At 37.1% G+C, this 13,502-nt stretch overlaps 1 protein-coding gene and 1 long non-coding RNA gene across 2 annotated transcripts in view; both read left to right on the top strand.

Moving 5' to 3' along the window:
* LOC146456960 (scavenger receptor cysteine-rich domain-containing protein DMBT1-like) overlaps positions 1 to 13,502 on the top strand; it is a gene marked incomplete at its 3' end in the record, with an annotated part of 596,400 nt that overhangs the window by 129,681 nt on the left and 453,217 nt on the right. The gene's annotated exons all lie outside the window — the stretch shown is intronic.
* On the top strand, positions 10,343 to 11,738 carry LOC146456975 (uncharacterized). Its single transcript, XR_014858657.1, has 3 exons — positions 10,343 to 10,744; positions 10,863 to 10,983; positions 11,081 to 11,738. It is a non-coding gene; the product is annotated as an uncharacterized LOC146456975 (long non-coding RNA).

The following is a 13,502-nucleotide window of genomic DNA, read 5'->3' as shown; positions in this document are numbered from 1 at the left end:
GTTGTTGGATATAATTTTGTGTGCGCGTAAGACCAGTAAAGTTTTCACAGTCATGTTAGTTGATTAAAACATAGTGAATATACTGAGGCTGTACCACAGCAGAACTTTCCGTCAGCTGTGAGAATTGTATGGTAATTTGTAGGAGAGCTTGGATCATGAGTTAGACGGAAAACTAATGAGTGGTTATTACTGCAAAGCTATGTTTCTTTTAATCAATTTTGTTTGTGAGGCTGATGTGTTTTGGCAACACAATGCCTCAGATTATGGTAATGCGTTATACCGAAAGTAATACAATAATAAGTTGTCTCTCATATATTAATGAAGACCGAAGAACTCGCTCGAAGGCTGATAATTATCATACTTTAAATATACCATGCGGTTTGTTCAAAAATCATCTTAGAAACAATTTTAAGTACAATATTTAGTCTGACTTGTTAATGTCTACTGTAATTCATTCCATCTAATTTTGACTGGTAAAGGCCTCAGAAATTTCATTGTGAATGTTATTTAAAAACACAATAAAAGTTTCTTGCTTTTCGACGTTTTTGAAACATTCTTAAAATTCAATTGCGGATTGTAGAAGACTGCTTTCTAGAGAACATGGCAAAAATATTACGTTCATTCACGTCATATGTTTATTTACTAATTAGACTCTTTGCAATGCCTTTATTGTGTGCTTGTTGAGATAGCACATTTCGATCGAAACTGCCGCCATGTAAGTTTTTAATAGCGAGCGCAACCTGGGAGCCCTCGTCAGTTTCTTTAGCGTCGGGGAGAGAAGGAATGAGAGATCTTGTTCTCCCCTTCCTGCCAGCCCCTCGTCAGTTTTGGCGCACTCGCCACATTGCGCTCGCCATTATCAACCAAGATACCGGCAGTTCGATTCAAACATACGATATTGACAATTACATGGGGAAAGAGAGGTTTGAAAACAGTCTATTTATTGCTCTAAAAGAAAATATTTTGGGATGCATTATACCCTCGACGTTTTAGTGTCATATACTTAACATTATCATGTTTATAAGCTTCTATAGCAGCTGGTGTAATAACTCCTTCCCATAGCTTGTTTGGGTACAAAGAAAAGAAAAGAAAAGAAAGAAAGAAAGAGAGAAAGAAAGAAAGAAAGAAAGAAAGAAAGAAAGAAAGAAAGAAAGAAACGGAGGAAAGAAAGAAAGAAATACCAAACATACAACTAATTGCAGACAACTGCCAATAAACAAAGAATGAGAGAAAGCACCATTTTACATTGATTCAAACTACTCAAGTGTGCCTCTCACGTAGGGATTTTCAGTTCATAGGAGCGATGTTATTTTTCGGCTCTTTTACGAAACTATATTTATCGATCTGACGCAATTCCAGTCCCCTTGGTCTTTCTGATAGCTCAATTTTTATAATATTTTAGCAGTTAGTACTGATACTTTACCAGCTTCAGTGTTACGTGCGATGAAGAATCTAGCAAGGGAGATTTGGGAAGCAAATATAAGCATTTTGATTCAATTGTTATTTAGCCGAAATTCTCTTGTGCTAATGTTGTTATGATGAAAGTCTCATTTAATCATACGAAGCGTTTTTCTCGTTTACTTCCAGTAAAGATATTGCTTTGTTGTAAAAAAATGAAAGTCACTTCCTGTTTATATAACCAAAAGTCTCCTAAAGTGGCTGACGAATCCTACTGTCGTTTACCTCTTTTGTTATGAGAGCCCTAATGAGCAAACATAGAACAGCTAATTGCGAGAAGAAACAGTAATTGTTATCGGAAAAATCGTGTAAAAAAGCGTGTATTGACAGGAAAGGGGAGGGAAAGGAACCAATCAAGCAAGCAAGCAAGCAATCGATCAATCAATCAATAAAACACAGTGTGCACATTGTATTTTGAAACCGTTACAAACTCGCAAGGGGGCTGCAACAGCCATTAAAAGTCGGATAATCAAACCCTGGCTACTCGCCTAGCTTTCAAAAACTCATAAATAATTCGTAAGCCTAATTGACCTATCAAATGGTCGATAAAACATCACGAGGGTGGTTTTGAAACCCGATAAAACCTCCTTCTTATTAGAATTCAGTGTTTAATGTTTTTCTAGTATGCTAATTTTCAACGTTCACAGTACCATCATTGTAATGACCTCTCTTTGACACCCGCTTTTCCAGGAATGTTTTTGAAGCCGTTCAAAAAACTCGCAGGATGTTGTTTATCGGGTCTAAAACTACGAGGCACACCCGATAAAACACTGCTGCTCGTGTTTTAAACATTATATGACTTCTGCTTCCCAAATCACACACACATAGACGTGTATCAGTATGCGGCTAATTATCTGTGGAAGCTAAGGGCCGATTTAGACGGCACAATTTTTGATTACCACTGTCGCATGCGATTTCTAGAGCGCGCGCTGCTCGCGTCATCCAAAAAGTCGTACACAACACTCGTCATTCAACATTGCCTATACCTACGATTGTCGTAGGATTTTGAGACATGTTTTAAAATTCCTACGACATTTTTTGTGACGAGCACAACAGTCGTAAGCGAGTTGCAGGTTTGATTTACACGAAACAATTCGTGTCTTAGGCCTGTCGTAAGCAGGTGGCGTGCGACGAAGTCGTACCGTGTAAACCGGCCTTAAGAGTGCTTCTTTCTTTGAATCAGCAATATCCTGGTACCATTTTCCTATTGGCCATCATATAGAAATTTCATCATTTTATGTCATGATATATAAAAGAGTAGCGGAGGAACACCATTTGCCGTCGCTTCTCCCTACTCGTAAAGTTTTAATTTATATATCTTATTCAAAATTTTATAGCTTATCTGAACTACCCCATATTTTATAGCCACTTCAGTGTTTACCTTCCCAGGAACCCAAGTCAGCTGTAAATTCAATAGTTATTGGAAGTAAATAAAGGGGTTAGTTTTTAAAGAAACTGTTGTGCAATTTCGGCGTGGTAATGCAAAGCATTATCTGGCAAGATAATCTAAGAGATCCAAGAAGTGATGTTTTGGATGTTAGCTGTCGAGGAATTGTGAGCTGTGTGTGGTTCAGTATAACGAGCAGTGGTGCTACAAGGGTGGTGCACGAGGGAAAATCATTGTTTGATTCCATGGGGATTTAGAGTGCCGATCTAGAATATGAAGCTTTCCTCTAAATTCTTTTTTTTTTTTTAACAATTTTTATTGCCTTACATGCCACGTCATTTACAATACTGAACGCTACTAACATTACTTACAGTTCTCACATACTAACCACAATAACTATACCTACATTGTTTACAATACTTACTATACTTAGAAAGCTAAAAGTACTTACAATGTCCACACTACTTACAGAAATAACGCTATGTCTTCAAGTGAACTTATACTACATGTACTACTTACAATACAATACCTACACTACAGTACAATACGATACTTATACTATTTATAAAAGAATATTTGTGCTACTTACAGTCCATTTTTAAGGGTACATACACATCACTTCGACTACTTACGACTTATTTACGATTTGTACGCGTATCAATTAAAAGTAAGGACGAAAAGATAAACGAAAAAGACGAAGGACACGAGACAGAAAGAGAAAAGAAGAGAGAGCCCGCACTCCTAACGCAGAACTCTTGGAACAAGAGTGGAGTTAAAAAACAAAATTCGAAGATTAAGTAGCGATCAAGGGACCATCCAAAAAAAAAAAAAGGTAAATTGAAGACACAGTTTATTTGAAACAGTTCCATTTTAAGTTGTATTTCTGAAAAGCGTTCGTCTTGTAAGCAAAACATTTTTTTTTTAATTTCTTGGCACTTTAAGAAGGTTTGCGAAAAAGTATGTAGATTCGGCGGGGTTTTCTTAATTTTGGATAAGTAATTCAGTAAATGTGATATCAGCCATTTAGAAGTGCATGATGTGAAAGTATATTCACAGGGTTATCGACTAAACCCAGACAGGTAGGTAGGGTCAAAGAAAAGTCTTGAGGCTTAACCAGATGCTGTATCAACCAGTATTGTACGTTTTGCCAAAAATTTTGAACAAAAGCACATTCCCAGAATAGATGGATCAGGGTTTCTGTGTTTCGTTCACAGAGGGTACAGGCGCCCGTTAAAGAAATACCTATTTTATAGAGGTAAATTTAAGTGGCAATTCTTCTGTGAAGAAGTTTAAATTGGAAAGTTAAAAGTTTAGTTTCTCTAGTGCAATAAAAGGGCAGAATATATATATGACTCATTCCATTTTATCGAATTTTCGAAGATTTCGCAGTCAGTTATCCATTTTCTCTGGCTTTTAGCTTGTGTAGAAGTGATTTCTTTAACGATTAGTTTATAGGCTTCTTTGCAAAAGTTTGAAGATGATAGTAGCTTTTCGCCACAAGTCAGTTGGTTTTTGGATTTTTTCATAACCTGATCCTGAAAAGCCTTTTTTCAATTTTGCCATGGCAGACACAACACCGTAGTACGTTAAAAAAGTGTCTTAACCTCATAGGGAGATTTAAAGTCCTTATCATTAAAAAAAATCGGACGTATAATCTAAAATGTCTTTGACCTGACTAACTCCCACACGGGGCCAATGTCGATAAAAGACAGGTTAATTATCAATCCTTTTAAGGGAATTGTACTAAATCGGTGAATTTACAATATATGTTGGGTTTTATTCGTAATTTAGATTTGACCAAATTTCAATTACCTCTTTAGTAAAAATATCTTGAATATTCAGACCAGCTACATCAGCTTGGTTTAAGTTACCAGTCAGAAGAAATTTGCTGCCATTTTTCTTAGTAAATAATAAAAAAAAGTTTCCATTTTGTTTGGTTGTTGTCATCAAGGTACTTCTGCGCCCATTTGGCTTTCAAAGCGCAATTAAGGGATTGGATATCACTTTTAATCCACCGTCTCCTCTAAATCGTTACGACTTTCTGTATTGATCCATGATGTGGAGATATGCCACAGACCATCAGGTATTCCTAAAAAAGGTTAGGTAAATTTATGATTTATGGTTGCATTTTTGACATTTCTTGAGGTATTTTGAAGAAAAAGAGGTCGTTGCCAGAAATACGAGCTCGCCTACCATTCTCGGACATAAAATAATAATACCAAAAACACGCACGTAAAAAACGTTTGGAGTTAAGACTGACTGATTTTATGCTACCTTACCAAGGACGTTATCTTCCATTGCCGCTTATGCTTCATACATTCTATGAATAACGTTTTCCTAAACTCTATTTTATCTATATAATTTCTGCCACTTCACTATCTGGGAAGAACTTATCAAATAAATTCATAGTTGAGAGCAAATATTGGAATAAATTAGTACTTCTATTTTAATGAAATCGCATTAAGGGTAAAATAGATCGATGGGGAAAGGCTGCAGCCCAAAGCTTAGCAACAAAGAAAGAATGAGAGAAAGATAAGGGAGCCAGAATTTCCTCATCTGGTTCGATATTTGAAGCAAAGTACCGAGATTCTGACAACCGCTAAAAAAAGCCTCCTTCTTTTGCAATGGATTTTGATGCATTTGTTCGTTTTCTTTGACATAGCCTTGTTATTTTTTCTTTTCGTTAGCTCTTCTGGAGATAAGATAATCGCATTTTTAGTTACTTTGTAATTAATAACGATCTAATAAAGATAATTATGGCGCTATTCTCGTTTCCTTTCACTTATTGAAAATAAACGTCTGTTTTTCTGAGAACCAAACACACAATGTATGACTCACTCGGCAAAGAAATCGCGAGCAGTATAACAGCCAACAGTGGCTAAAATGTCATCTAGTTACTTCGTGGCAACAGCGGAATTCTAGAGCGTCTACCAATGTGTCGTCGCGGCATGGTTTACATTTTCACCTAGAGCAAAAGAAAGCGTGACAACATTCTTAAGCGAGATATTCGCGTTAACAGAGAGATCTTTGCTGTAAATGTCAACGTTGTGACGTGATAAGCAACTTCGATTGAGGTTAACTACATCCCAGTCCCCGGGACAAATATCAGTGTAAACCAGCGGGATTTTGGACAAAAAACCCCGGATTTTTAGAACTTTTCATCGCTTTTAAACTCTAAAGTTGTTGTGTAAGATATGTTGAACTACAAAAAAACAGAAAAAAAAGTTCGTGCCATATGCACTTTAAAAAGTCTGAGAGAGGTGAAGATTCCCCGTTGTCTGCCAATTTCCAGAGCCTGTGAATTCAAAGCACATTGTGATATTTGCTGATGCCTCTCTGCAAGCTTATGATGCGGCTGTCCATATCCTGTGCGAATGTCATAACGATGCCGTCACCAGTCGGCGTGGAGTTCTTAAGGAAGTGAAGTGCGACAAAGGCACGAATTTCGTAGGTTAAGTGAGCGAATTAAAGGAACTAGTCGGCCAGTTAGACCGACAACAGTTTCAGTACAAGACAGTTGAACTTGGAGAAACATGGAGATTCAATCCACCAGCAGCCCCACATTTTGGAGGAGCCCACGAAGTAATGGTGCAAGCAGATAAGAAATCCATTTATGCCGTTGTAGGACACCGAGATGTGACCGATGAAGAGCTGATCACGATGTTTACAGGGCTGGAGTCATTACTTAATTTCCGTCTGTTGACTTATCAGAGTTTAGATCCGCAAGACGATGTTCCATTGACCCCTAACCATTTCTTGCATGGCCAAATGGGAGGAAAATTTGCCCCTGAGTCTGTTGAAACCACTGCTTTTCATTTGCGTCAAAGATGGCGAGAGGTTCAGGACATTATTGCAAAAGATATCTCATCCGTGATTCATCTTAATGACCAAAAGTCAGGTATAAAAACGAATGAGAGTTTTCCTATGATGATTGGACGTCGAATGACCAAAGTGTTTGCTGACCCTACACAAACGCGCGTTCGCTATAACATGCTCTTTACGTTTGTTTATCAAAAATCAGTACTTAGTCCTGCTCAGCCAAATTTCTTTACTGGAAGGATCATGTCAGTAAACTTGGTCCCAGGCCTCGAAGTCAATAAAGTGATGTTAGAAACAAGAACTGATGAGAGGTGTTTCTTTTCTTGCGAGATAACTGATGGTTTAGTTATGAGGTGTTTCGATCTATCGTACAGGCACTTGACAATACCGCGTTTTACAGATTGCAGGTGGTGTGAATCATACGCTAGGTATTGGTCATTGTGTGTAGGCCTTCTGTAAACACTGGTAGAGAGGTAGCCATCCGAATCTCTAGTTACCAACGTGTCAAGAAAGGGTATGGTTTTGTTGGTCTCAGTTTCCATAATAAAGCGGATCGTTGTTTGTTGACTATTGAGGTGTTGCAGGAAAATGTCAACTTTGTCTCGACTCAAGATGGTAAGGGTGTCATCCACATAGCCTTTCCAAATCTTAGGCATACAAGCCGTAGAAGTCAAAGCTTGTTCTTCAAAATCCTCCATGTAGAGGTTAGCTATGACAGCAGTTACTGGGCTACCCATGGCTGCTCCCTCTTGTTGCTCATAAATTAATCCATCATACTGGAACTATGTGGATCTTAGAACGAAATCCAAGAGGTCCGCAATCTGTGCAGGTGTTAAAGTCGTACGGTTAGCAAGACACGGGTCAGCTTCTAGTTTCCGTAACGCGGCCTGTACGGCGCCTTCGATAGGTACGTTTGTGAACAGTGATTCTACGTCAAAAGACACCATGATCTCGCTCTCTAGTACCCTGACCTACAGTATATTTTTATACAAACAAATTCCTGAAGCTTAACTAAAATAAGTTAGGGATTTTTTCAATAAAATTATTCCTTTTATGATTCTTATCAGCAAGCTTATTCTGAGACTCACCGGAAATTTCAGTCACAAATGTTCTCGTGATTTTGGAAAGTTCAAGATCCTCAAAGATCCTGGCAAGATCTACAAAGTTTGACAAGGGCTTGGCAAGATCTGCAAGGATCCTTAAGGATCTTTGAGGATCCTCAAAGATCTTGGCAAAGATCTTCAAGGAACGTCAAAGATCTTGGCAAGAAAGTTGAGGATCCTTAAGGATCTTGGCAAGGATTTTTGAGGATCCTTAAAGATCTTGGCAAGATTGTTTAAGGATCCTTAAAGATCTTTATAAGGAACCTCGAAGATATTCATGAAAATCTTTGAGGATCTTTAAGGATCCTCAAAAGATTTTTACCAGGGTTAGTCCCTTTTTTTAAACCATACATGTTTAACAATTGTCCAGACCTGCATGTGATGAAAGCTGAGATGTTGTCAGTCATGGACTGACTTTCATTAAACAAAAGTATCACTGTCAACAAGGACCTGTTTAAGCTTGCTAAATAGAATCTCAATGTTTTCAGTTAAAGCATCAGTCAATTCCAACACTGGCCCTCAGGCTCCCCCATAGCATTTGGCAGTGCAGTGAACTAGATCTTTCACAATAATATTGTGGCTTTGCGTCAGAGACAACTACACTGTAGTTCATCACCAATTATGAGAAATGTGGCACCCACTATATCTATGAAGGGCATACTGTATGATCACAAGAAAACAACTGACTTCAAATTAAAGGGAAAAAAAAACGTCCAGGGTAGCCAAAAATGTACATGTATTGGTCACAATTCAAATGTGAATTCAATTTTTTTGGTTTGGTTGTTGTGGCATTCACTTTTGTTTTTTTCAAAATGTGGTAGTTTCTAGGAAGCCCACCGCAAAGATGCAGTCATATTTGGCAGTCAGTAATATTACTATCATCATCATCATCATCATCATCATCATCATCATCATCATCATCATCATCATCATCATCATCGTCATCATCATCATTATTATTATTATTATTATTATTATTATTATTATTATTATTATTATTCACAATAGGGGAAATGTTAAGCCCAGTCATCACTTCATGGACACTGCAATAAGACATGTCAATGATACTGTATGATTGCAAGAAAACAATAAACTCCAAATTACGAAAAAAACGGCTAGGGAAGCTAAACATGTAAATGTATTGGACACAATTCGAACGTGACAAGCTAAAGGATGAATTCAAGGGTATTTTGTTTTGCTTGTGGCATTCACTATTGGGTTTCAAAATGTCACTTTTTAGACTGCAAAGATACAGTCATCTTTTGGCAGTCTGTGAAAAATTAGTACTATCATCATCATCGTCATCATCATCATCATCATATTATTATTATTATTATTATTATTATTATTATTATTATTATTATTATTATTATTATTGTGCCTTAGTTTTGCCTCCTTGCAGTGTTGAAGAGGGGGTTGGGGATGGGCTTTCTAAAGTTTCAGAAGGGAAGTTTCAATTGAAGTACAAAAAATTGTACTATTATTAATATTAATGAAAATATCATATACCAAAAGAAAACATTTGCTCATTTTCTATATATATCAGTAAAATTAAGGGAAAGTCAGTGCATCTTTGTCGGGTTTCAGTTACTGTAAGGTTATTTAAGAGGCATTAAACAAAATGAAGTTCACATAAGTAGTCACAAAATGAATGTGACAATAAATGACAATTTTTTTCTTTGTTGCAGACTTCACTGCTTGGTTATCAAAATGTTGCCAATTTTAGGAAGCCCACTGCCAAGATGCAGTGATCTTTTGGCAGGCAGTGAAATTTATTGCAAACAAAAAAATTATGCTTTTCATTCACGATAAAAGATTTTAAGATGAGTCATTGCTTCATCTGAACTGAAGTATGATTTTTATGTCAATAAAACTCCATGAATACGAAAGAAAAACAACTGACATTAATATGATGATGATGATGTAGTAACAACAATAAATGGCCACGTTTTGGTCACAATTTGAATGTGACACGCTAAAAGATGGACGGCAATTTCCTTAAAAATATTGAGGGGCCGTAGCCAGGATGCAACATAGTTAAAATTTTTGAAACGACATCTGGCTAAAAATGAATAAAAACTACAAGCTTTCGACTGCCCGAACTGCAGTCTTTGACGGGTAAGATGAATGATAGGAAAGCGATAAGAAACGGGTGTCCTTTGGAAAAAAATTCGTTCGCGCGCAAGTCTTAATAAACCTCTAACAAGCTATATATATTTATAAAGCTTAATAAATGTAGTTTCCTATAAAAAAATATAATTTAGCGATTTTTTCCTTTTTTAAGTGCCAGGAGCCAGTAGAACCCCGAATCGACCGATGGTCGTTCCATTGAATTAATCGGTTATCGAACGCCGCGCGAAGAACGAAATCGCTGCACAGTGTTATTCACAAGGCATCGATCAACATAAAGGTGTCAGGCTTTTTCGAAATTCTGATTGGTTATATAGATATCCATGTCTAAAGTTTGAGTAGCAAAAAATATTTGAGGCGTGTTGCGTAAACAGTCGCCACGGGAAAAATATTTTGAAAATCAAAATTCCCTGACGTCTTTTTGTTTGTCATTATTCCTCAAATCTTCTGGCCAAATTTCACGACAATCCGTCAAAACTACATACCCTATTGATTCGTTCAAAGTCGACATACTCTGCCAAAATTCAAGTGCGAGTTTTTGCTCGATAAAGGTTTGCAAGAAAAACAAGCCTCCACAGGAGATTATGACACCTCATTATGTGGCGAGCCAATCGAGCAACAGGACCCCATGGCGTCAACAACAATAGCACAGAATTTCGCGGAAAAAGTATCGCGTTGCAGACACGTTTTAGACTCCGCTGTTGTGATCGAGCGAGATGGGGAAAGTGACGAAAGGAAAACGTAAAAATCAACCAGGAAAACGGGGAAAAACCAAGGCTAACGAAACCGAAAGCGCGTCAGCGGAGAGTTTGAGGAGTGCACTGATATCAGAGATGAAATCTATTGGGTAGGTTGTTCGTTTTGATTGCGTGTAATGTCATTTACGCTTCAAGCAAAAGCGATTATTCATTTCGTATCAAAGGAAATGTATAATAAAAGAAAATCGCATTTTTACTGTTATTTAGGTACGATGGTGATTTCTTCGTAAGAAATCTTCAAGATAGCGTGGAGCGGAGGAAAAAGCAAGAGCAATGGCCACGCAGAACGCGCTATCTCCAGTATTACACGTGGGCTCATGCGCTTCTGGTGAGTTCTATTTCATCGGTCTAATTCTTGCTGATTTTATGCCAATGTTTCATTACAAACGCGCAGTAAAACGTTATTTGGTTTTATCTCGCTGCAGAAGAAAGAAATCGGCCCAGAGGATGCAGAATACGATATTTGATATTTTCACAGGACGCTTGCAAAGTTACCCTGCAGGACTTTTGCACGGCAATCGACCTCTGTGTACTTGATCCAATAACAGTGGATAAATTTGAAGGCCGCTGCTCCAGTTCTTCGTGATCACCTTCGACAGAACCTTCAACGTCGACTAGAATTTCTTGGTCGAACCAATAGCCTTTGTTGATCTCTGCAAGATCACGCTTTCGATCTTCGCTGAAACCTATCTTTCCCTTTTTCTTAGGCCCTGGCTTCTTCCGGGATTTTATCCACAGGCTCTTTTCGTTTTTTGATGACTTTTCCATGTGGGAAGCGCGAAGAATATAAAATTCGAAGTGCTGGTGAGGAATTTTCTGCAGGCGAGATGTAAACAAAATATGCTTATTTCTGAAATAAGAGCTCCCGGATGAAGCGTTTTGCCGCGAAAATTCCTCTGGGGCGTCTCCCACTAAGAAGGTTATGACACCTTTTTTATTTATTTACTTTTATATGGAAATACGTTTTCCTAGATATCTCGCGCTTTATTTAATATTTTTCAATTTTTTTTTTCAGTTAATGTTAGATAAACTCCCCAAATTCTATTTGGTCGAAAAAAAATGTTTTTTCACTTTTTCACCCTATCGAACCCAGGAAGTACCCTTAAGTTACAATAGCATTCTTATTCGTTTATAGATTTTCACCTAATAGAAAATACCCATCAAACTATATTACATACAAACTGACTAATTTTTCTGATAATAGACCAAAGGACTTTTCACTTATAATGGACGAATCGCAAGGCAGCAATCATTTCCATTGAATAACAATAACATCAATAACAATAACATCACGTTTTAACTGACAAACGACAAATAACATATCGCCTTCAATCAAGTCAATGAACAAAGCCACTAATACTATCTACTGAACCTCCATAATTTACTTGAACCTAATAACGACTTCTGCTTAAGTTGTCGAAACGTCCGCCAATGTAATCGCAAACAGTCCATCTCCGGATGATCAGAATTTACGTCCTTATGGCATGACCCCTGGATTCAAGCCATTTCTGGAATTGTTAAAGCTGTTAACAAAGTCCTGGTAATTAATACCCCTAGTACAGCTTCAAATTCGTCATTGAATTAACTTTACGGTTCACTAGAAACAAACATTAACGGAAAGAAAATACAGAATAAATAAACGTGAACTTAAAAAACTTGAGAAAAGCCTAATGTACCTCAAATCGAATAGAAAACAAGCAAAAATTCAAAAGTGATAATAAAATTAGTTACAAGATCTGCACGGAAACTCCGAAATAACAACAACTGATCTACAAAGGCGAAATACAATTCTTTATAAAATAAATTAACCGAAAAAGAAAGGCGCAATGCACTTATCAAATTAACGAGAAACTAACTTGCAAGAAAAAAGTAAGCATAAGTTACAAGGAAAAAAAAAATAGCATTAGTTTATAACAAAGGCTAAACTGAAAGTGATCACAAATTAAATGTTTAAACTGATTGCACAATAATAAATGAGCAGAAAAATCTAATTCTTGCGGTTACAGTCCTCTAATGTTATAATTTAATTTCTGTCATTAAAATATATAATAATTTGGACGTTTTCGAGCTTCTGCTGACTTTTCGGAATTGCTTATGCCTTTTTCTCACTTTTAACGTTATTTTCAGGCACATACATTTCCACTTGGCCCTAATATATCTCATAACGCCATTTTCCTAACTTATTACCTCCTAATTATTTGTAGAACTTAAGTGACGAGCAACATCCGAACTGCCTATGTATAACTTGATGGTTGGGCGGAAGGGGTTTGGGGCTGCGTTTGAACTGTGGCTGGTGTAATCTGAAGTTGATTAAAAATGCAAAAGAAAAAAAATTGAAACAAAACAATCAGACAAACAAACAACAACAACAAAAACAAAAACGTATACACACCAGCACGCGATTTCATTCACGACCCAATTATCAAGTCGGATGGACCAATGTTGGCACTACTTTAGCCTGTACTCCACGCTCCAGGGGTAACTTCATGCCAATCTGAAATGTTTGCACGCAGTCAGCAAAGATCTTTAGAGGCGTTCAAGAGGAATAGGTAAAATAAAAAATTAGCGTCCCAAAGTCCAGACATATAGCTTTTGAAAACAACATCTTACCACTCAGATCGAAAATGTCAAGTTGAAATTATTGTTAGCTGCGTCGGATTCTACCAAGAGGGAGTATTAAAGTTTCTTTTAAAAGTGCTTTGTCTCCTTCCTCAAATTGCAATAACGACACTAACTAGTATTATTAAAAACTGAATCATTGCATAATAAAATTTGAGGGATTTGATTGGCTTAGCGGCCATGGTATATGATCCACTTTACCATGGCCGAGAAATGGTGACTATTAAA

This window comes from Pavona decussata, unplaced genomic scaffold (genome assembly GCF_977016875.1).
Source record: "Pavona decussata unplaced genomic scaffold, jaPavDecu1.1 SCAFFOLD_252, whole genome shotgun sequence".
Lineage (NCBI taxonomy): Eukaryota > Metazoa > Cnidaria > Anthozoa > Scleractinia > Agariciidae > Pavona > Pavona decussata.
The sequence above is the reverse complement of the archived record's forward strand: the minus strand, read 5'-3'. Positions and strand labels throughout refer to the sequence as shown.